General features: G+C 33.6%; 1 long non-coding RNA gene across 1 annotated transcript; it reads right to left on the reverse strand.

Moving 5' to 3' along the window:
- Nucleotides 1-12,709: 12,709 nt before the first annotated feature.
- LOC143228285 (uncharacterized) lies at nucleotides 12,710-25,875 on the reverse strand. The gene is made up of 2 exons (XR_013015301.1): nucleotides 25,732-25,875; nucleotides 12,710-13,104 (listed from the first exon to the last, which is right to left on the reverse strand). It is a non-coding gene; the product is annotated as an uncharacterized LOC143228285 (long non-coding RNA).
- Between the last annotated feature and the right edge of the window lie 368 nt (nucleotides 25,876-26,243).

Raw genomic sequence — 26,243 nt, forward strand, 5'->3', positions numbered from 1 at the left:
CTAACCTCACCTGCTTGTCACAGCTTTTCTTGCCGTTTTAAATATAACTCTCCATTCTAAAGGATCCCTTACACTTTCTGTACAGTTTACCTTACCGTTAAGCTGAGATATCAACTTTTACTCTTAAAGATCTAACATCACCTTCGCGAGCGGAACTAAACAAAAACAATAGTTTCTGAACGCCTCTGATTGTTCCACCAGTTCCAAAGGGGTGTGTGAGATAGAAAACCAAACTTACTTCCAAGAAAAATTGAAACGACCATATTAACAAACATCCAGACTCTCCCCTATATAAATAAAACACATAACTTATCCTATTAACAAACATCCAGACTCTCCCCTATATAAATAAAACACTCAACTTATCCTATTAACAAACATCCAGACTCTCCACTATATACAATAAAACAATCAACTCATCCTATTATCAAACATCCAGACTCTCCCCTATATAAAATAAAACACTTAACTGATCCTATTATCAAACATCCAGACTCTCCACTATATACAATAAAACACTTAACTGATCCTATTAAAAAACATCCAGACTCTCCACTATATACAATAAAACACTTAACTGATCCTATTAAAAACATCCAGATTCTCCCCTATATAAATAAAACTCTTCACTGGTCCTATTAACAAACATCTACTCTCCCCTATATAAAATGAAACAATTAACTGATCCTATTAACAAACATCCAGACTCTTCCCTATACAAATAAAACATTTAACTGATCCTATTAACAAACATTCAGACTGTCCCCTATATAAATAAAACTCTTGACTGATCCTATTAACAAACATCGAGACTCTTCTCTATATAAATAGAACATTTAACTGATCCTATTAACAAACATCTACTCTCCCCTATATAAAATAAAACAATTAACTGATCCTATTAACAAACATCTACTCTCTACTATATAAAAACAAACACTAAACTGATCCTATTAACAAACATCCAGACTCACCCCTATTTAAAATAACACTTAACTGATCCTATTAACAAATATCCAGACTGTCCCCTATATAAATAAAACTCTTGACTGATCCTATTAACAAACATCGAGACTCTTCTCTATATAAATAGAACATTTAACTGATCCTATTAACAAACATCTACTCTCCCCTATATAAAATAAAACAATTAACTGATCCTATTAACAAACATCTACTCTCCACTATATAAAAACAAACACTAAACTGATGCTATTAACAAACATCTACTCTCCCCTATATAAATAAAACTCTTGACTGATCCTATTAAGAAACATTTAGACTCTCCCCTATATAAAATAAAACACTTTAACTGATTCTATTATCAAACATCCAGACTCTCCCCTATATAAATAAAACTCTTGACGGATCCTATTAAGAAACATTTAGACTCTCCCCTATATAAAATAAAACACTTTAACTGATTCTATTATCAAACATCCAGACTCTCCCCTATATAAATAAAACTCTTGACTGATCCTACAAAGAAACATTTAGACTCTTCCCTATATAAAATAAAACAATTAACTGATCCTATTAACAAACATCCAGACTGTTCCCTATATAAATAAAACATTTAACTGATCCTATTAACAAACATCCAGATTCTCACCTATATAAATAAAACTCTTGACTGATCCTATTAACAAACATCTAGACTCTTCCCTATATAAATAAAACATTTAACTGATCCTATTAAGAAACATTTAGACTCTCCCCTATATAAATAAAATTCTTGACTGATCCTATTAAGAAACATTTAGACTCTCCCCTATATAAAATAAAACACTTTAACTGATCCTATTAACAAACATCGAGACTCTTCTCTATATAAATAGAACATTTAACTGATCCTATTAACAAACATCTACTCTCCCCTATATAAAATAAAACAATTAACTGATCCTATTAACAAACATCTACTCTCCACTATATAAAAACAAACACTAAACTGATCCTATTAACAAACATCCAGACTCACCCCTATTTAAAATAACACTTAACTGATCCTATTAACAAACATCCAGACTCTCCCCTTATAAATGAAACACTTTCCTGATCTTGTTAACAAACATCCTGACTCTGCCTTATATAAAATAAAACACTTAACTGATCCTATTAACAAACATCTACTCTCCCCTATATAAAGAAAACATTTAACTGATCCTATTAACAAACATCCAGATTCTCCCCTATATAAATAAAACTCTTGATTGACTCTATTAACAAACATTTAGATTCTCCCCTATATAAATAGAACTCTTGACTGATGCTATTAACAAACATCTACTCTCCCCTATATAAATAAAACTCTTGACTGATCCTATTAACAAACATCTAGACTCTTCCCTATATAAATAAAACATTTAACTGATCCTATTAAGAAACATTTAGACTCTCCCCTATATAAATAAAACTCTTGACTGATCCTATTAAGAAACATTTAGACTCTCCCCTATATAAAATAAAACACTTTAACTGATTCTATTATCAAACATCCAGACTCTCCCCTATATAAATAAAACTCTTGACTGATCCTATTAACAAACATCCAGATTCTCCCCTATATAAATAAAACATTTAACTGATCCCATTATCAAACATCCAGACTCTCCCTTTAAAATAAAACTCTTGACTGATCCTATTAGCAAACATCCAGACTCTCCCCTATATAAATGAAACACTTTACTGATCTTATTAACAAACATCCAGGCTCTCCCCTATATAAATAAAACTCTTGACTGATCCTATAAAACAAACATCTACTCTCCCCTATATAAAATAAAACAATTAACTGATCCTATTAGCAAACATCCAGACTCTCCCCTATATAAATAAAACTCTTGACTGATCCTATTAACAAACATCCAGACTCTCCCCTATATAAAATAAAACACTAAACTGATCCTATTAACAAACATCGAGACTCTGCCCTATATAAAATAAAACACTTAACTGATGGTATTAACAAACATCCAGATTCTCCCCTATATAAATAAAACTCTTGACTGATCCTATTAACAAACATCTAGACTCTTCCCTATATAAATAAAACATTTAACTGATCCTATTAAGAAACATTTAGACTCTCCCCTATATAAAATAAAACACTTTAACTGATTCTATTATCAAACATCCAGACTCCCCCCTATATAAATAACACTCTTAACTGATCCTATTAACAAACATCTACTCTCCCCTATATAAAATAAAACAATTAACTGATCCTATTAGCAAACATCCAGACTCTCCCCTATATAAATAAAACAATTAACTGATCCTATTAGCAAACATCCAGACTCTCCCCTATATAAATAAAACTCTTGACTGATCTTATTAACAAACATTTAGACTCTCACCTACATAAGTAAAACATTTAACTGATTCTATTATCAAACATCCAGACTCTCCCCTATATAAATAAAACTCTTGACTGATCCTATAAAACAACCATCTACTCTCCTCTATATAAAATAAAACAATTAACTGATCCTATTAACAAACATCCAGACTCTTCCCTATATAAAATAACACTTAACTGATCATATTAACAAACATCCAGATTCTCCCCTATATAAATAAAACTCTTGACTGATCCTATTAACAAACATTTAGACTCTCCGCTATATGAAATAAAGCACTTAACTGATCCTATTATCAAACATCCAGACTCTCCACTATATAAAATAAAGCACTTAACTGATCCTATTAAAAAAAGACTATATAAATAAAACCACTGATCTACTCTCCTCTATATAAAATAAAACAATTAACTGATCCTATTAACAAACAACCAGATTCTCCCCTATATAAAATAACACAATTAACTGATCCTATTAGCAAACATCCAGACTATCTCCTATATAAATAAAACTCTTGACTGATCCTATTAACAAACATCTACTCTCCCCTATATAAAATAAAAGAATTAACTGATCCTATTAACAAACATCCAGACTCTCCCCTATAATAAAATAAAACACTTTACTGATCTTATTAACAAACATCGAGACTCGGCCCTATATAAAATAAAACACTTAACTGATCGTATTAACAAACATCCAGATTCTCCCCTATATAAACAAAACTCTTGACTGATCTTATTAACAAACATTTAGACTCTTCCCTATATAAATAAAACATTTAACTGATCCTATTAATAAACATTCAGATTCTCCCCTATATAAATAAAACTCTTGACTGATTTTATCATCAAACATCCAGACTCTCCCCTATATAAATAAAACTCTTGACTGATCCTATTAACAAACATCTACTCACCCCTATATAAAATAAAACAATTAACTGATCCTATTAACAAACATCTAGACTCTCCCCTATATAAAATAAAACACTTTAACTGATTCTATTATCAAACATCCAGACTCTCCCCTATATAAATAAAACTCTTGACTGATCCTACAAAGAAACATTTAGACTCTTCCCTATATAAAATAAAACAATTAACTGATCCTATTAACAAACATCCAGATTCTCCTCTATATAAATTAAACTCTTGACTGATCCTATTAACAAACATCTGGACTCTTCCCTATATAAATAAAACATTTAACTGATCCTATTAAGAAACATTTAGACTCTCCCCTATATAAATAAAACTCTTGACTGATCCTATTAAGAAACATTTAGACTCTTCCCTATATAAATAAAACATTTAACTGATCCTATTAACAAACATCCAGATTCTCCCCTATATAAATAAAACATTTAACTGATCCTATTATCAAACATCCAGACTCTCCCCTTTAAAAATAAAACTCTTGACTGATCCTATTAGCAAACATCCAGACTCTCCCCTATATAAATGAAACACTTTACTGATCTTATTAACAAACATCCAGACTGTCCCCTATATAAAATAAAACACTCAACTGATCCTATTAACAAACATCGAGACTCTGCCCAATATAAAAAAAACACTTAACTGATCGTATTAACAAACATCCAGATTCTCCCCTATATAAATAAAACTCTTGACTGATCCTATTAACAAACATTTAGACTCTCCCCTACATAAGTAAAACATTTAACTGATTCTATTATCAAACATCCAGACTCCTCCCTATATAAATAAAACTCTTGACTGATCCTATAAAACAAACATCTACTCTCCCCTATATAAAATAAAACAATTAACTGATTCTATTATGAAACATCCAGACTCTCCCCTATATAAATAAAACATTTAACTGATCCTATTAACAAACATCCAGATTCTCCTCTATATAAATAAAACTTTGACTGATCCTATTAACAAACATTTAGACTCTTCCCTATTTAAAATAAAACACTTAACTGATTCTATTATCAAACATCCAGACTCTCCCCTATATAAATAAAACTCTTGACTGATCCTATTAACAAACATTTAGACTCTCCCCTATATAAAAAAAAACAATTAACTGATCCTATTAACAAACATCCAGACTCTCCCCTATATAAAATAAAACACTAAACTTATCCTATTAACAAACATCCAGACCCATCCCTATATAAAATAAAACACTTAACTGATCCTATTAACAAACATCCAGACTCTCCCCTATATAAATGAAACACTTTTCTGATCTTATTAACAAACATCCAGACTCTCCCCTATATAAAATAAAACACTTAACTGATCCTATTAACAAACATCCAGACTCTCCCCTATATAAAATAAAACACTCAACTGATCCTATTAACAAACATCGAGACTCTGCCCTATATAAAATAAAACACTTAACTGATCGTATTAACAAACATCCAGACTCTTCCCTATATAAATAAAACTCTTGACTGATCCTATCAACAAACATCTAGACTCTTCCCTATATAAATAAAACATTTAACTGATCCTATTAACAAAGATTTAGACTCTCCCCTATATAAAATAAAACACTTAACTGATTTTATCATCAAACATCCAGACTCTCCCCTATATAAATAAAACTCTTGACTGATCCTACAAAGAAACATCTAGACTCTTCCCTATATAAAATAAAACAATTAACTGATCCTATTAACAAACATCCAGACTCTTCCCTATATAAAATAAAACAATTAACTGATCCTATTAACAAACATCTAGACTCTCCCCTATATAAAATAACACTTAACTGATCCTATTACCAAACATCCAGACTCTGCCCTATATAAAATAAAACACTTAACTGATCCTATTAACAAACATCCAGATTCTCCCCTATATAAATAAAACACTTAACTGATCCTATTAACAACACAGATCCTATATAAATAAAACTCTTGACTGGTCCTATTAACAAACATCTACTTCCCTATATAAAATAAAACACTTAACTGATCCTATTAACAAACATCCAGACTCTTCCTATATAAATAAAACATTTAACTGATCCTATAACAAACATCCAGATTCTCCCTATAAAATAAAACAATTAACTGATCCTATTAGCAAACATCCAGACTCTCCCCTATATAAATAAAACTCTTGACTGATCCTATTAACAAACATCTACTCTCCCCTATATAAAATAAAACAATTAACTGATCCTATTAACAAACATCCAGACTCTCCCCTATATAAAATAAAACACTTTACTGATCCTATATAAATATAAAAAAAAAACATTTAACTGATCCTATTAACAAACATCCAGACTCTCCCTATATAAAATAAAACATTTAACTGATCCTATTAGCAAACATCCAGACTCTCCCTATATAAATAAAACTCTTGACTGATCCTATAACAAACATCTACTCTCCCTATATAAAATAAAATCCTATTAACAAACATCCAACTGATCCTATAAATAACAAACATCCAGACAAACTCCAGACTCTATATAAATAAAACACTTTACTGATCCTATTAACAAACATCGAGACTCTCCCCTATATAAAAAAAAACACTTAACTGATCCTATTAACAAACATTTAGACTCTCCCTATATAAGTAAAACATTTAACTGATTCTATTATCAAACATCCAGACTCTCCCTATATAAATAAAACTCTTGACTGATCCTATAAAAACAAACATCTACTCTGATCCTATATAAAATAAAACACTTAACTGATCCTATTAACAAACATCCAGACTCTCCCTATATAAAATAACACTTAACTGATCCTATTAACAAACATCTAGACTCTCCCCTATATAAAATAAAACACTTAACTGATTTTATCATCAAACTTCCAGACTCTTCCCTATATAAATAAAACTCTTGACTGATCCTATTAACAAACATTTAGACTCTCCCTATATAAGTAAAACATTTAACTGATTCTATTATCAAACATCCAGACTCTCCCCTATATAAATAAAACTCTTGACTGATCCTATAAAACAAACATCTACTCTCCTCTATATAAAATAAAACAATTAACTGATCCTATTAACAAACATCCAGACTCTTCCCTATATAAATAAAACATTTAACTGATCCTATTAACAAACATCCAGACTCTCCCTGATCCTATTAACAAACATCCAGACTCTCCCTATATAAAAAACTCTTGACTGATCCTATTAACAAACATCCAGACTCTTCCCTATATAAAAAAAACATTTAACTGATCCTATTAACAAACATCCAGATTCTCCCCTATATAAAATAAAACAATTGACTGATCCTATTAACAAACATCCAGACTTTCCCTATATAAATAAAACTCTTGACTGATCCTATCAACAAACATCTAGACTCTTCCCTATATAAATAAAACATTTAACTGATCCTATTAACAAAGATTTAGACTCTCCCCTATATAAAATAAAACACTTAACTGATTTTATCATCAAACATCCAGACTCTCCCCTATATAAATAAAACTCTTGACTGATCCTATTAACAAACATCTACTCACCCCTATATAAAATAAAACAATTAACTGATCCTATTAACAAACATCCAGACTCTTCCCTATATAAAATAAAACAATTAACTGATCCTATTAACAAACATCTAGACTCTAAAACACCTGATTTTATATAAACATCCAGACTCTCCCTATAAATAAAAAACTTGACTGATCCTATTAACAAACATTAACTGATCCTGATCCTTAACAAACATCCAGACTCTGCCCTATATAAAATAAAACACTTAACTGATCCTATTAACAAACATCCAGATTCTCCCCTATATAAATAAAACACTTAACTGATCCTATTAACAAACATCCAGACTCTGCCCTATATAAAATAAAACACTTAACTGATCCTATTATCAAACATCCAGACTCTCCACAATATACAATAAAACACCTAACTGATCCTATTAAAAACATCCAGATTCTCCCCCATATAAATAAAACTCTTGACTGGTCCTATTAACAAACATCTACTCTCCCCTATATAAAATAAAACAATTAACTGATCCTATTAACAAACATCCAGGCTCTTCCCTATATAAATAAAACATTTAACTGATCCTATTAACAAACATCCAGATTCTCCCCTATATAAAATAAAACAATTAACTGATCCTATTAGCAAACATCCAGACTCTCCCCTATATAAATAAAACTCTTGACTGATCCTATTAACAAACATCTACTCTCCCCTATATAAAATAAAACAATTAACTGATCCTATTAACAAACATCCAGACTCTCCCCTATATAAAATAAAACACTTTACTGATCCTATTAACAAACATCGAGACTCTGCCCTATATAAAAAAAAAACACTTAACTGATCGTATTAACAAACATTTAGACTCTCCCCTACATAAGTAAAACATTTAACTGATTCTATTATCAAACATCCAGACTCTCCCCTATATAAATAAAACTCTTGACTGATCCTATAAAACAAACATCTACTCTCCCCTATATAAAATAAAACAATACTGATCCTATTAACAAACATCCAGACTCTTCCCTATATAAATAAAACATTTAACTGATCCTATTAACAAACATCCAGACTCTCCCCTATATAAATGAAACACTTTACTGATCTTATTAACAAACATCCAGACTGTCCCCTATATAAAATAACACTTAACTGATCCTATTAACAAACATCTAGACTCTCCCCTATATAAAATAAAACACTTAACTGATTTTATCATCAAACTTCCAGACTCTCCCCTATATAAATAAAACTCTTGACTGATCCTATTAACAAACATCTACTCACCCCTATATAAAATAAAACAATTAACTGATCCTATTAACAAACATCTAGACTCTCTCCTATATAAAATAACACTTAACTGATCCTATTAACAAACATCTAGACTCTCCCCTATATAAAATAACACTTAACTGATCCTATTAACAAACATCCAGACTCTCCCCTATATAAAATAAAACACTAAACTGATCCTATTAACAAATATCCAGACTCACCCCTGTATAAAATAAAACACTTAACTGATCCTATTAACAAACATCCAGACTCTCCCCTATATAAAATAAAACACTAAACTGATCCTATTAACAAACATCGAGACTCTGCCCTATATAAAATAAAACACTTAACTGATCGTATTAAGAAACATCCAGATTCTCCCCTATATAAATAAAACTCTTGACTGATCCTATTAACAAACATTTAGACTCTCCCCTACATAAGTAAAACATTTAACTGATTCTATTATCAAACATCCAGACTCTCCCCTATATAAATAAAACTCTTGACTGATCCTATTAAGAAACATTTAGACTCTTCCCTATATAAAATAAAACAATTAACTGATCCTATTAACAAACATCCAGACTCTTCCCTATATAAATAAAACATTTAACTGATCCTATTAACAAACATCCAGACTCTCCCCTATATAAATAAAACTCTTGACTGATCCTATTAACAAACATCCAGACTCTTCCCTATATAAATAAAACATTTAACTGATCCTATTAACAAACATCCAGATTCTCCCCTATATAAAATAAAACAATTGACTGATCCTATTAACAAACATCCAGACTTTCCCTATATAAATAAAACTCTTGACTGATCCTATTAACAAACATCCAGACTCTCCCCTATATAAAATAAAAAAGACTTAACTGATCCTATTAACAATCATCCAGACTCTCCCGTATGTAAAATAAAAAAGACTTAACTGATTCTATTGGGTAGTTTCTGGAGAATTTCTACTGAGAGCTGTAATTGAAAAAGTGTATACTTCTTACTTATCATAGTATCGAACGTTCAGTTGACTTGGTGAAATGGTGTATAATTACTTTTCATTAAAATAAATAAAATAACGACAATAATGTATTTTAATTAATTAGTTCAATATTTTTCTATTACAATTGCTTCAGGAGCCATCGATACATTAAATATTCGTTAACCTAATAATCGCAAGTCATATGATTCTATATACAGCAGTCGTTCTAACACGAATCTAAATTTAATATAAAATCACAGCGGGTCTTTACATGTGCACATGTGATAAATGTAATAATTTACAGTCATTTCTTCCGTAAATGTCGACCTCACGCTACGCTCTAAAATATACGAAATTGAAGATTAATTTGATGATTCAGTTTGTCGAACTTACAGTTGTACTTCAACAATCGTTGACTTGTAGAAAGCTAATAGTAGTCGGCGATTTGCCTTGAAAGTAGCAGAAAGCACGGGTCTACGCAGTTCTCGACAGTCGCAAATCGTATTCAAATCGCATCAATTATGAAAATACATCAGCAGGGCCTTGCTAGTTTTTGTTTGTTTTATTTCACCGCAACTTAGATTTATTTGGCATGTTAATGGTCCATTAATCTTTAATCTACTACAACCCACACAATTTTTACATAAACTTTAAAAGTCACCTCAGCTATTTCCTTTTTGTTTTTAGCCGGTATTCATTAATGTATCTTAGAGCATAAGACGGGCTGTACTTTATTGTCTAATTATCTTCAAATGATTTATGACATCTTGCTCTCTAATAATCCTTTTTGTGGAAACTGACTTATGCTATGCTATGATAGTCGTGAATTTTTTTTAAACATTCTATGATACAGTTTTTTTAATCTGATACTAACGACTTCCACTTGGTAATTCTTATTCAGATGTTGTATTGACCATTTGTTAAGACTAATAAACTCATTGTGGAACACTTGGATTATTAATGGACGTAACAAATCGTTGTCACTTAATCAGCCCCAACAGAGCACAATGATGTACAAGATGCAACAGAAGAAAAACTAATTGTACGGAGAAAGTTCTGTTGATGTATGAGATGCAACAGAAGAAAAATAAATTGTACGGAGACACTTCTGTTGATGTGTGAGATGCAACAGAAGAAAAATAAATTGTACGGAGAAAGTCCTGTTGATGTGTGAGATGCAACAGAAGAAAAATAAATTGTACGGAGACAGTTCTGTTGATGTGTGAGATGCAACAGAAGAAAAATAAATTGTACGGAGACAGTTCTGTTGATGTGTGAGATGCAACAGAAGAAAAATAATTTGTACGGAGAAAGTCCTGTTGATGTGTGAGATGCAACAGAAGAAAACAAATAGTTGGGAGAAAGTACTGTTGATGTATAAGATGGAACAGAAGAAAACATATTGTACGGAGAAAGTTCTGTTGATGTATAAAATGCAACAGAAGAAAACATATTGTACGGAGAAAGTTCTGTTGATGTATAAGATGCAACAGAAAAAACAAATTGTACGGAGAAAGTTCTATAAACTCATCTCACGTCCTCAGTATGTTGCAAAAGGTTTGTTTGTCTGAATTTCGAGTAGAGCTACAAGAGGGCTATCTCCGTTAGACGTCCCTAATTTAGCAGTGTAAGACTAGAGGGAAGGCAGCTACTCATCACTACACACCGCCAACTCTTGGGCTACTCTTTTACTAACGAACAGTGGGACTGACGGAAAAATTCTAACGCCCCCAAGCATAAAAGGGCAAACATGTTTGGTGAGACGGGGATTCGAACCCGCGTTTGCAAAAGGTAATGTCAAAAGCAAGTATCAGATATGTTTGTTTTGTTTTTGAATTTTGCGCAAAGCTACATGAGAGCTAACTGCACTGCATCAGATATGACAACCATTGGGAGTAGCTTCTATAATTTTACCTTTTATTTATCGGGAAATTTGAAACATATTTTCTTGATAAGAATTTTAATTGTCGAATAAGCAAACAAAAACAAGTACTGTAAACTATAAGAAATTACGAATTGTAGCGAGTAAGATCTCTTTTTGGCGAATGCGTGATATTGTCATCGGTTTAATATGTCGTAGATAAGTTTATTAGCATAATTTCTTTAAAACCGTCAACAAATAAGGAAAAAACATATTTTTTTAAAATTTTTTTAACTCTACTGACAAGTTAAAGAAATATAATACAATCACTGAACTTGTAATACAGATCAGACTCATTCCTCATATAACCATACATAGTGGGCTCTCACGCTCTGTCCACCGCGAGGATTTGAACCCTGGATTACAGGGTTGCGTGTCCTGAAATTTATCGATGACTACCCAGAGTGCAAAAGAACAAAAACGTACCAGGAATTTATTTTAAATAAAGAGGGAAGAACACGATTGTATCTGGTTCGGCCCAGTTAAGAACAACCGTAACAAACTTACTATCAACTGCTGAGTCAGTTTTAACTGTTATGACGGAACTAAGACATGAGAAAGTCGAGAAGTAACGTTTAGAATGAAAACATTAAGATAATGCCACTGCCAACACTGACACCAACATATCTGTTAAAGTGTATAAAAAGAAAACACATAAAACAAACTTTACAGTTTCCAACAAAGACTAATCTACAAACTTTAATGTTCTCGGATAATAATTACATAAACGTACACATTAACTCTATACTTCTTCCAAAGATGTCACCATATAATAGACTGTTATTAAACTTCAGTGTCCAAGCAAACAAAGATAATATTGTAGTACATTTTGTAGACACCCAAATTACAGAAGTTTTCTCGGAATATATAGTAAACTTTAATTAATGTTAACTTCCGATCAAAGCAAGATATCTAATTAGATCAAAACTAAAATGAGTATAGCTAATTAAATATACTGTTCTTAACGTTCTCAATTCGAAGGACTAGATTATGTTGTTTCCTTAGTTGATTGCTCGTGCTGGTAGTACTGTCTTCGGTCGCAATACTTCACGAGGTTTGCCCAGCCTATGAAAGTTACGGTAGTTTTAAATCTTTATGTTATGCTAACAATGTAAATTGTTCTATACTATAAAAGTTTAATAACATAAAACAACATTTTAAAGAAAACAGCGTTAAAGAAAATGAAATGAATATATTATGCCTAACTCACAGAACACAAACACTCGTTGATTATTTCACAAAACGCGTAGACAATTAGGCCTTTGTAACAACTTCTCGACAGGATATTCTTTAACAAAAACACTTAAATAAACATAGACTTAGGCTGACAATGCAAGTAATGCATTAAAAATTTCAAACTAAAAAAACAAAATGTCTCCCAACAACACAGCGTTAAAGCGCAGAGCCTAATGTACAACAAAACAAATTAACAAACAAATCAAAATGTTATCAACATTTACTTGGCACAACTCATTCGATACGCAGAGAAATTCAATCTGATGTATTCACACACACACGTTTTTCATGTTTAGTCTGAACAACACATTTATTTATGTGTATAATTCATCAAATTTATGACGTGCTTTCAGGTATTACCAATTTTTAAAATGTTGTAACAAGTTTCTGGGCTATTACTACTACTATCTTATTAATTTTACACAAGTTTATAACTTTTTTTCCTCGATTCTTCGGTAATTCGCTAATATTACAATTATTTAACATTTTTGGACTCTCACTGCTACATTTCAATACCTTTCATTTTACTATTACATGTGAGTCGAAGTTTGTTTTTGCTTTTGAGCTAGCGTAGTTGGTATAGTGTCGTGATATCTAGAAAAGTCGATCGTGTCACACGTTACTGATGGAAATCATACGTGTCACAGTCATATTACATGTGACTGATCACAAAAATATGTACCACAGTCATATTGTTGCATGTCATTGATCGATATCAAACGTATCACAGTCATATTGTTGCATGTCATTGATCAATATCAAACGTATCACAGTCATATCTTATATATATATTGCAAACCGTTGCGTCTGCCCGATCGTTCGTTTGGTTGTTATTACATGTAACTGATCAGCGTAAAATATATCATAGTCATTAGTTCACACCAAATGTGTCACAATCATATTGTTACATGTCACTGATCAACGTAAAATATATCATAGTCATTAGTTCACACCAAATGTGTCACAATCATATTGTTACATGTCACTGATCAACGAACGCTACGCGTATCACAGTGATATTGTTACATACCATTACTTGAAATCTCTCGTACGTCCACAGCAGTATTGTTGAAATGTCATTAACTGACATCATCATAATGGCACCCTTCAACTTTAACAGTTACCGTAATTATGAATGATTACCTTAAGAGTTAAATCTTCGAAATATCGACATATGCGCTTTACTTCAGTTGTCTTGTTCCCTTAAGTGAAGTTTTGTTTGTTTGTTTGTTTGTTTGTTTTTGAATTTCGCACAAAGCTACTCGAGAGCTATCTGTGCTAGCCGTCCCTGATTTAGCAGTGTAAGACGAGAGGGAAGGCAGCTAATCATCACCACCCACCGCCAACTCTTGGGCTACTCTTTTACCAACGAATAGTGGGATTGACCGTAACATTATAACGCCCCCACAGCTGAAAGGGCGAGCATGTTTGGCGCGACGGGGATGCGAACCCGCGACCCTCGGATTACGAATCGCACGCCTTAACACGCTTGGCCATGCCGGGCCTCCCTTAAGTGAAACCCAACCCCGATTAAACTGTCTTTGGTAATGGATTGGATATACTGTGTACCATACAAGATTTGCTAGAGGGTAGAGGATCAGAGACATCTACCGTTTGATTAACTGTACTTACTTATAATGATTTTATCTCGTTTTTATAATATGTTGGCCAAAATGAAACTGTTAGGTTTTTCTGTATGTGTTTGACTTTGACAATTTAATCACAGTCTGAAAGATACGACAACAATGTCTTCAATTTCGATTCACGGTTGTTGTTGTTTTTAACAGCAGGCGATGTGATATGTGGTCAGTCTTCAGTAATGTGGAGTATTTTATTCTTCCATAAGTAGAAAAACAATATAATAATTCATTTTGTCACACTCTAAAACTTCCCAAATCCCCAATCAATCTAAAATGTATTGTATAAATAATAAGACAACAAATGTAGCAAATAAAGGCATAAGATAAAAGAGAATGTTAACATCGACAGTGACTGGATATCAGTTGATGTCATAGACAATATCCAGTGCAATCATCTAAGCCAGTGGTTCCCAAACTTTTTCAGCTTGTTACCCAATTTAACATGCCACATTAAGCATGTTACCCCTTTCACAAAATGTTTTCAACAATGAAATATATGGCTAAATTAAACTAGAGATATATTGCACTTTATTTATTTACAATTTATTTATATAATTTATTTGCACTGAATTACACTTTTAATTATTGTATTTGATCATTGTGCACTTCTAATGAATATTGCCAAAGATGTCAAGAACATCAGTGGGATGGATGGAGTTGCATACTTGAAGCTAGTTTAGAAATTCTTGGCTTTGTGGTTGAAAGTGCCAGCCTGGCATCGTTTGCAACATTCAAGCGAGTCCTCTTTTTTGTTTTCATCCCCAGCACGGTTGAGAACCCCTTCTCACACAGATACGTTGTTGAGAATGATACCAACAACTTCAAGGCTCTCTTGGACAGAGTTGGCGAGTCAGCTAGTTGTGAAATCCAAAAGGAATCTGCATTTTGGTTTTGGAATTTGACTTTCAAGGCTTCATTTGCTCGCATTGTGATCCACTCCTCCTTTGCAGGGAAATCATCATCATGAATGGCCTCATCAGGTACAGAAAAGGGATAAATGATCCACTGAAGACTGGCTGTTTTTAGGTCACTCTCTGGAAAGTAGTGCTGGATGCTTGTTTCAAGCCCCTTCAAATGGTCGCTCATCTCTTTGTTGATGGTCTGTAAAAGTGATCCAGTATCATAACTATTCTCCTCAACAAACTGGTCTAGGGTGGGAAACTGAGCGATCACTCCTTTCTCCAAGCGTCGAATCCAGAGTCTCAGTTTTCCCAGAAATGCAGTCACAGTGTGATGGGCATCAATGACAGTCGTGTTTTGGTCCTGGAGTTGCAGATTATCACTGTTCAGCTCCGCAAATATGTCAGCCAAGTAACAAAGTCGAGCAAGCCACTCCTTATCAGTGAACTTGGTAGCAAAAGGAGATTCTTCTTGTTTCAGAAATTCCTGAAGAGCCGTTCGGAGCTCAATGACTCGACGTACAACCTTGCCTCGTGACAACCAGCGAACATCGGTGTGGTAGAGCAGAACTTGATACTGCTCTCCCATTTCCTTGCACAGCTCCCTGAATATGCACGAATTCACATCCCTGGACTTGGTGAAATTGACGATTTTCAATACATCTTCAAACACTAATTTCAGATTACCAGGCAGGCTTTTTGATCCAAGAGAGTACCGATGAATGATGCAATGATCTGCAGAAATTTCTGGATTCACAGCTTGTATGAGGCCCCGTAATCCACGATTACGACCCATCATCGACGGAGCTTCATCGACGGAGACCTAGATTAAAAAAGAAAAACTATTATAGATTGCGTCAGTTAGTCATTCTTACTTATCTTTTGCGTTATAATTATATGGTTTTAATTTAATTTAATTTATTTTGGTACTTTAGTATTTCAGTACGACAGGCACGATACTTTTTTGTGAATTATGTATAAAATATTAGCTACATTACAGCTACTTGTACAATAAATAAAACTATATGACTATATACCATGTAATTCATTGTATTTATACTAATCTAGACTTTACATAAACATCTTTCCCTACCTGTTGAACGCTGTTCCAATCCAATCCATTCATGGTAAAGAAACTGTTGATGATATTGAAGATATCTTCTCCCTTCGTGGTTGTCAGCAGATCTTCGCATAATAGGAACTCTTCTTCGATCTTGTCCTGGTGGACGTAACGAACGAACCCAAGGAGAACAGCACAACTGGCTACGTCACACGATTCATCAAATTGCAAGGAGAATTTGCTATATGAGCTTTCCTTGATCTCTGTTGTAACTTGGGACAAAATATCTGATGCCATGTCATCGACTCGTCGGCGGATTGTGTTGTTTGATAGAGATATGACACTAAGTTTCTTCGCTTGAAGAAACACATACCTTGCTTACCATCTCGTATGCACAAGGCATAATCAGATTCTCTGCAATGGTGTGGCATTTTTGTTGTTCGGCAACTTTATATGCAACAAAGTAAGATGCTTCGACCGCAGCTTGAAGCTTTTGGGCTTGAATTCCAGATGAACCGAACTGGATATTCTTCAGTGCTACAGCCCGACGCTGAAAATAAGCCTGATCCTCATTTTGAAGATTTGGATGGCACTTCTGGAGGTGAGCTGAGAGTTTTGATGGCTTGAGGCTTTCATTTGTCAACACTTTGTGACATACTACACATTGTGGCCGATCCTCTCCACCATAAGGTAAATTCACAAAGAAAGGCGTCAGAGTAGGTGCGCTTTTTAGACATTTTATTGATTAATCTGCAGAAAAAGAAAAACTGCATAAAAAAGTGTGAACAATGTGAACTTATTATTTATTTTTTCATGGCATTCTAGATAGCATTAAAAGAGCTTATTCAGCATAGGAATGGTGTAATAGTAGGTAAATACTAACTATACTGCACAGGGCAGTACACATACATACCAGGTTTTGTCTACCTCGGCTGATGCTCACATAGAAACTGACAGTGTGAAATAGAGGCAACCTCAGGCAGTGAGTGACGCGTACTGGACACGCGATGAGTCATCAGGGTTACTGAGTGACTTGTGTTCTGAAGCATACTTGTCAAAATACTTTTAGGTTACCACACACTTAGATACATATTTTTTCTTTTCTACTACTGTATATTAGTTTTTGATGTTTATTGTTATTTGGTTTAACTTTATTACATACTTAAAATAGGTTTAATTTACAACTTTACATACTAAGACTAAGTTAACATTAATCCTAATACCAGCTACCTCAATGTTTTCTTGATTTTCAGAATTTTAACTTTTTTCTGTCACCCCTCCATTACCCCCGATACATTGTTAAATTACCCCCAAGGGGTAATTTACCCCCAGTTTGGGAACCACTGATCTAAGCCTAATTAGTTATTAAGTTATTATTATTATTATTATTATTACTCAACATGTATTAACCACTAGTTAGTTTAATTCTATATTAATCAGCTATCGAAGTAATTCGAGATGACGAGAAACCCACTTGAATTAAAAATGTATTCTCGAGGAAGCTGATATAGATATCGACACTTTACTTAAAGTACAGAACAACGTTCTCTTTGTTAACCTGAAGATGACCTAAGAAGGTCGAAATATTGTTCTGTACTTTATTTCAATTAAAGTGCTAATATCCATACCAGCCGTCTTTAGAATACAATCAGCTATCGATTTCAGGGCAGTCTTGAGAAAGATTGTGCGTGATGGCGAAAGCAAGGATTCAATCCTTGGTCCTCTTGACATAATGGCACGTGTTGTCTAGCTGTAACTGGTTACTAATTAGGCTTTAACGTAGTTTAGAAGATTAGAATTTTCTTCGAAGAATGTGTGATTGCTGTACTAATATTTTTATCACGCTGTTAAAGATATTTTTTTTCTTCCCATATAACTGGTGTTACCCAAGCGTTAAGTTAAATCAAGCCTTTTACCAGAATTTCATCCACCAGAAAGCTCGTAAAATAAATCTGAAACACATGTTGTAATATTTCAAAGTTGTTGCTTTGCGTTCTCAACTAAATAATATTTTCAGTTTCCAAAGTATATTACTCTTACGAAAACTGGTTTTGAGCCGACGTAACCATTTTAAGTTAAATACATTAATGAATAAAGACGGTTTAACGAAATATGCAACATAAAGGGCGTAACTCACTTGGCTTTACGAAGTTGTTTTTTAGTTATTCAATTGTTCAATTATTATTTGTATTATATATGTATAGTTTATTGGACTTAGACAAATATTCCTCAAAGTTCTATTACATTATGTAACACAAATTTTGTTCCTGGATAGTATGTGTTATTTCTTAATTACTTACGTTGTAAAAGTACAGAAAATGACCATTATTCCCTTCAAACTTTGCTTTTGTGACCTGGATAATGAAATTTAGAAATTAGCCTATTTTCTATGTAAAAACGAATAAATTTGCACATTTTCATTTACGTAAGGTCTGAATAAAACAGCAAATGAATCAAGATTTACATGTATTTGTACTAAAGTTATACAAAAATGAACAAAATGTTTAGAAGTGAGTAGATTTTCAAGATTTGCGTATCAGCCCCCAAATATAGTGTCCCATCATGTTTTCGTTATACGCTCCCAGGTCACAAAAGGAAAGTCTGAAGAGAAATATAGGTCTTTTCCATTTACTTTAGGCATAAGCAATTGAGAAATAACACTTTCTGATCAGGAACAAGAAAAAGTAAACATTTTGTTACGTAGTGTTATCATCATTAGTTATACTATAAAACATAAAATGTCGTTCAGTTCCTTTGTTTTTTTTGAATTTCGCGCAAAGCTACCCGAGAGCTATAGAGGGTCGTGGGTTCGAATCCTAGTCACACCAAACATGTTCGTCCTTCCAGCCGTGGAAGCATTATAAAGGCACGTTCAATCCCATTATTCGTTGGTAAAAGAGTAGCTCAAGAGTTGGCGGTGAGTGGTGATGACTAGCTGCCTTCCCTCTAGTCTTACACTGCTAAATTAGGGACGGCTAGCGCAGATAGCCCTCGTGTAGCTTTGTATGAAATTCAAAGCAAAGAAACAAACAAGCTACTACATTATCGCACACCCCCAGTGGCCCAGAGGTGTGTCTGCAAACTTCTAACGCTAGAATCCGGGTTTCGATACCCTAGATGGGCAGAGTAGGGACAGTATCGATTAACTTTGTGCTTAACTTCAAACAAACAAGAGTTACTGTATTATCTTTCTGATATTTGGAAATGGATACCTCGTATTAGCATAACTTTAAATTAGACAAAAATCGCATGTTGTCTATCAGTAACACGTTTAATTTCAGGACTTTATTTCACATAAACCAGTGTTAAAAAACAATCATACTCGTCTTAAAGTCCAATGGCAGGCTTAATATAATTTAAAAAGAAACATTTCCCACAAATGAATCCAATTATTCACCTTTTCCACATAAGACATATCAAGATACAATAATACTTAAGAATAGTGGAATGCTATTAAAATACAGTGTAACCTCAAAACTTCTTATAAAACAGGATTATACATCACAACAGAGATTCGTGAGGACAGTAATTGAGGTACACCGTAGTAAATCAGTCAAATACCATGTTTCAAGGACCCCTCTCTCTCTTCAGTGATATTTGTTTCGTGACAAAAGTTTTAAATGATCGTATAAAGTATACAATCGAATTTATGTTTTCGAAACGGCACGAGATACATCGAGAATTCTCTTAGAGCCTGTCTCGGATTACCGTTTTACCATTTGCGTTGAAAAACCTTGAAAATTACATCCGGTTTTCAGTTGAATTCCGTCGAGCACGAAAAAGATGGAGAAATAGGATTAGTCCTTAGTCGCCCTATGATTCTTCGTCTCTAAAACAAACTGCTTTTGTTTTGTTTTTTTTTCAATTTCGCGCAAAGCTACTCGAGGGCTATGTGCGCTAGCCGTCCCTAATTTAGCAGTGTAAGACGAGAGGGAAGGCAGCTAGTCAGTACCACCCACCGCCAACTCTTGGGCTACTCTTTTACCAACGAATAGTGGGATTGACCGTCACATTTATAATGCCCCCACGGCTGAAAGGGCGAGCATGTTTGGCGCGACCGGGATTCGAACCCGCGACCCTCGAATTACGAGTCGAACGCCTTAACACGATTGGCCATGCCGGGCCCAAACTGCTTTTATATAAACTCAATGTTCTCCTAGATTCTGTTTGTAGTTAAACACAAATGATAATAACAACGAGGTGTTTATATGATCAACACCACAGCTAGCGAAACGCGAATTTTAGTGCTACACGTCCTCAAGACATATTTATGAGCCACGAGGGAGAAGTTTTCTTAGAAATTAAAACAAAAATATTCACTACTTCAAATAGATTGAACGATGATAACTTCTGGACGTTATGGAATTATTTATTTTTGGAAAAGAAACTGTAATTACAAAGCATAGGTCTTTTTTTTTTTTTACTCTTGTTAAAAATTTCCAAAACCTGCAGTTAAAAAAAAAAGAGTTGCTGTAGCCCAACGTTTTGGATTAAATACATTCTTAAAGACCCAGCTTCTACATTGTGCCGCTAAGCCTTAAAGCTCTCAAAAACGATATAAGCCGAAACGCTGGACTTCAAGAGGATCTGTTTTTATGGAGTTTTGCTGTCATAAATGTTCATCATATTGGTTTCTATCCCGTAGCCTGCACTTAACTACGTGAGTGAGTTTAGAAACGTTTTTTTACTCAGTTTTATTGTTGTTGTTGTTTAGACAAATAGGTTTTAAGTAATATTCGGAGAATTTAACATCTTTCTTTGTGGTGGGCAGAGCACAGATAGCCCATTTTATAACTTTGTGCTTAACTACACACAAAAAACTAAAACCGAAAGCTTTTCTGTGTAAGTATATTTTTCTCCAGGCTTTAAGAAGAGTTTAAAATTGAACAATACGCACTTACTGAATACAAAAGAAAACAAACAGAAAGACTTGAGTAGAATTATACAAAAGGAACACCACTTGGAAGGAAACTGTTTCAATGTATTACAGTGAAAGGAAGAACAAATATCAAATTTTTCCGTCTTCGCTCGTATTACTCAAATCATTTACATTTTATCTCACACCATCTTTCTTATCGGTCTTAGGATTAGAATGGATTTCGTTTATTAAAATATTAATTAAAAGAATAAACATAGGTACTGTTCTCTCCCACCTTTCATTCCTGGTATGATAATGTACTTACCCCACCTTTCATCCTTGGTATGGTAACGTATCTCTCCCACACTTTATTCTTGGTATGGTAACGTATCTCTCCCACACTTCATTCTTGGTGTGGTAACGTATCTCTCCCACACTTCATTCTTGGTGTGGTGACGTATCTCTCCCACACTTCATTCTTGGTATGGTAACGTATCTCTCCCACACTTTATTCTTGGTATGGTAACGTATCTCTCCCACACTTTATTCTTGGTATGGTAACGTATCTCTCCCACGCTTCATTCTTGGTGTGGTAACGTATCTCTCCCACACTTCATTCTTGGTGTGGTAACGTATCTCTCCTACCTTTCATCCTTGGTATGGTAACGTATCTCTCCCACACTTCATTCTCGGTATGGTAGCGTATCTCTCCCACTCTTTATTCTCGGTATGGTAACATATCTCTCCCACTCTTTATTCTCGGTATGGTAACGTATATCTCCCATCCTTCATTCTATGTATGGTAACGCATTTCTCCTTCAATTCATTCTTGGCATGGTAACATATCTCTCCTTCCATTTATTCTTGGTGTGGTTACGTTTCTCCCCATATAATCCTCGTGTGGTAAAATATCTCTTCTAACCATTCAATCTTGATATGGTAACATTTCTCCCTCTCCATTGCTTCGTGGTATGGTAACATATGTATCCCATCCTTCATTCTTGACATAGTAACGTATCTCTCCCATTCTTCATTCTATGCATGGTAACGTATCTCTCTCACTCTTTATTCTATGTATGGTAACGTATCTCTCTACCTATTCATTTTTAGCACAGTAATGTAAAAATCAAACTTTTTCTTCGTAACAACAAATATCTATTTACAAATAACTAAACAAAACTCTCCTGCCATAGCCTGATAATGGAGCAGTAAGTCCGTATCACCGTCACCAAATATGCTCTCTCTTTCTGCCGTCGGGGCGTTATAATGTGACGGTCAATCCCATTTGTTGTTGATAAAAAAAGTTGTCCCAAAGATTGTAACCCCAGACGTGTGGAATCAAAATCCTTCACCGAACATACTATTTCAACTGCACGGACATTATAACGTTACAGCAAATCGCACTATTCGTTAGTAAAAGAACAGCCCAAAGGTTAAAGGTTAGTGGTGACGATTAGGTGCCATTTATTTCCCATTTCTCTTCACAAATTACAAAAGTATTCCCATTAAGGGTACGCAAATTAGAGCGTAAAATACCCTTACTTTATGTTCCAATTTTAGAGATCATGCTAATATGCGAAAGAAAACGGTTACTGAAAGAAATATGTTATCTCTTTGATAGGAATGAATCATCCGTTCTTGTGTATTATTAATAATAAACTGAAGAAAATATATTAACTCCATATTCCTACTACATACTGTCGAGGTTCTACGTAAAAAAAATTAAAACTATAAATTGTATTTTGCTGAAAATATGTGGTATACACTAGCTTCGGGTTTCATTCTGGTATCCAGAAACGCGACTGTTCCGTTCTATATATAATCCATGTAAATTAAAGAAAAATCGCTGAATCCACAAACATCCACACATTTTGTAAATTTATTCATACTTTCACTGACACTGTTGGAAGACCTTTTCCATTTGTGTTTTACTCTAAACGTAATTCAATTACGGAATAAATATCTAGTGCTGACTTTCTAGAGAATTATTGTATATATATTATGGATAAAACATCTATACAACTTGTGTCAGTTTATCTTAAAGGCATTCGTGTTACCGATAAATAGTTATTTTCAACATAAATGGTGCATTGTGCTACACACGGGCCAAACTTTCAGGTTAGAATTCAAGTTTCGCCGTCTCTAATTTTTAACTGTTGACCAGAGCGAAGGCAGGCAGCCAGTCATCATCCTGTCACCTCTCTTATGACTCACCCAGAGTTAAAGGTGCAAAACGTGTTCAAAGGTATGATGGAACGAACCTTGGACCTTTCAATATACAACCCGGCATTTGTACAACTATGTCCAGTCACATTATAAAAAGATAAAAAGTCAGATAATAGACAGACTTCACAAGTATATCAGTAACAGTTATTAGTTTAACAACAAATAGATATAAAAGGAGGAACCCCCAACTTTCTTTTCAATGTGAATAAAACTGGAGTATTTTAAAACATTTTATATTAATTATATTGCAAGAAACTACTGTTTTTTTCTTTTGCTACAACAGGTGTTTTCTATAATGCAACGTTAACATACAGATGTTTGTAATAACTTGCGAAACATCTTTCCGTGTGTAACGTAATAATAATGTTTTTTATTAAATTATGACAACATATGTGTTATGTTAACGAGCAAATGTGTTTATTATGAAGATATATTTCACTGTATAACGTACAGGTGTCTTTATTAAATTAGGAAAATATATTGCCGTGCGTAACGCTTACGTACCGATGTTTAGGTTACGTTACGTCAGTGTATCCATGTGTAACGCTAACTTATAAATGTTTCTAATAAGTTATGTCAACATTTCTATAGGTAACGTAGAGGTATTTGTAAGACATGAACACGTTTTCCCTTCGTGGTCTGAACGAACGCATTAGACACGTTTGATAAAGTCTATGTTATAGCTAGATTGTGTAAAACACGTGACTTTGTATTAAGTTCCAAGTAAATGTTCCATACTAACTTAACAACTGACATGTCTAAGATTATGTTTGTTAATGTTTATAGTTTAACTTGAGAATATCAGTAATAAAAATTAGTGATTTATTAATTCAGTCCACTAACCATAATTTTAAGGTACGAAGTTAAAAATATGTGATTAATAAAGATGACCAAATTAAAACATCAGATACGACGTAGTTGTTTGTTTGAGATATTATCTGAAAGTCGCACTAGAGTTTCTAATTTCGTAAGTGGTAGACTAAGAGACAACGCAGCTGGTTAACTGCGCCTACCGCCAACTCTTGGGCTACTCTTAATCGCCGAGTGGTATTTTACTGCCATGCCTATAACACACATATAGCTCACAGTTCGGAGGGTGATTTTGCAGCAAACTGACACGAACCACAGGCCCCAAACCTCGTGTAAATTTCTTTACGCGGTTATAGTGCACATACATGCAAATAATTGATACAAGAACAGTTGGCTTAAGACCGGTACACTTCTTAGAAATAAAGGTATACAGCACCTTAAATTACAGTCAACTGGAGCATTAATTGTATTGTGTTATATACCACTAATTAATTATTCAGTACATTCGCTTTTACTATGGTATAATATCGTGAAACATTTCAACAGGATGTTATATTGTTAGTTACACCTATAAAATGTATAAACATTATATGTATTTGCAACGTGACAGTTACATTAATTTTAACAAACTCAAGAAGAATCGCTGAACATCAAACGTGATTTTAGTAACATTTCCAGCTTCAACATATCGATTTATTCACAACCGACAGCGAAATATAAAAACTAGATCGTTATTCAACATTATGAGCAAGTTTCTCCAAGTGCTGGTGTAATTATGAGATTTTATTATTTATTCCCAGACACACTCCAAGTGTAAGAATTTTGCGTGTAAAGAGAAAACCAGAATAAAGTAATTAAACAAGACGGTTATCGGATAAACAGAACGAATGTGCAGATCGTATATTAATATAGAATTTCGTAACTTATTTTTAACCATAAACTAGGGTAAATCTTACAACTTACCAGTGAGATTCAGTTTTCACAGGCAACCTGTATCTACAGGTTATTCTGACACATCTGAATGGAAAGTTTAACATTCGGTTACCAGATTTGACTCATTCATTAGACATGATTGTCTTCTTTCTCGCTGCTGGAATCTCAGGCGGCTTGAAATTTCTCTTCGGGCAACTTCGGCGTGTCGTTGTGCTAGATAAATAAATACTATAAGTAGCGTCAAATTCTGACCATCTTCGGTGCGCTAATTCTAGGTTTATTGCTGATTAGAATATTGTGGCGCCATCTCTGGGTGACAATGATGGTAATATTGAAGATATATGGTTTGCATGCGTTTCTAACACTTCCGATATATCTTAATTAAGCGCTAATACTGGCAACAAGAAGAGTTAGTTATTGGAAATTTGAAAAACGTTTTGTGCTTGGTATACTGTTCTAATCCAGAAAGTGTTTAGTTTGATTAAACCTGTAAGGTATAGAAAACGCGATCATTTGTAGCAATATCTTACATATTTTGTGAA

Source organism: Tachypleus tridentatus, chromosome 10, assembly GCF_004210375.1.
Source record: "Tachypleus tridentatus isolate NWPU-2018 chromosome 10, ASM421037v1, whole genome shotgun sequence".
Lineage (NCBI taxonomy): Eukaryota > Metazoa > Arthropoda > Merostomata > Xiphosura > Limulidae > Tachypleus > Tachypleus tridentatus.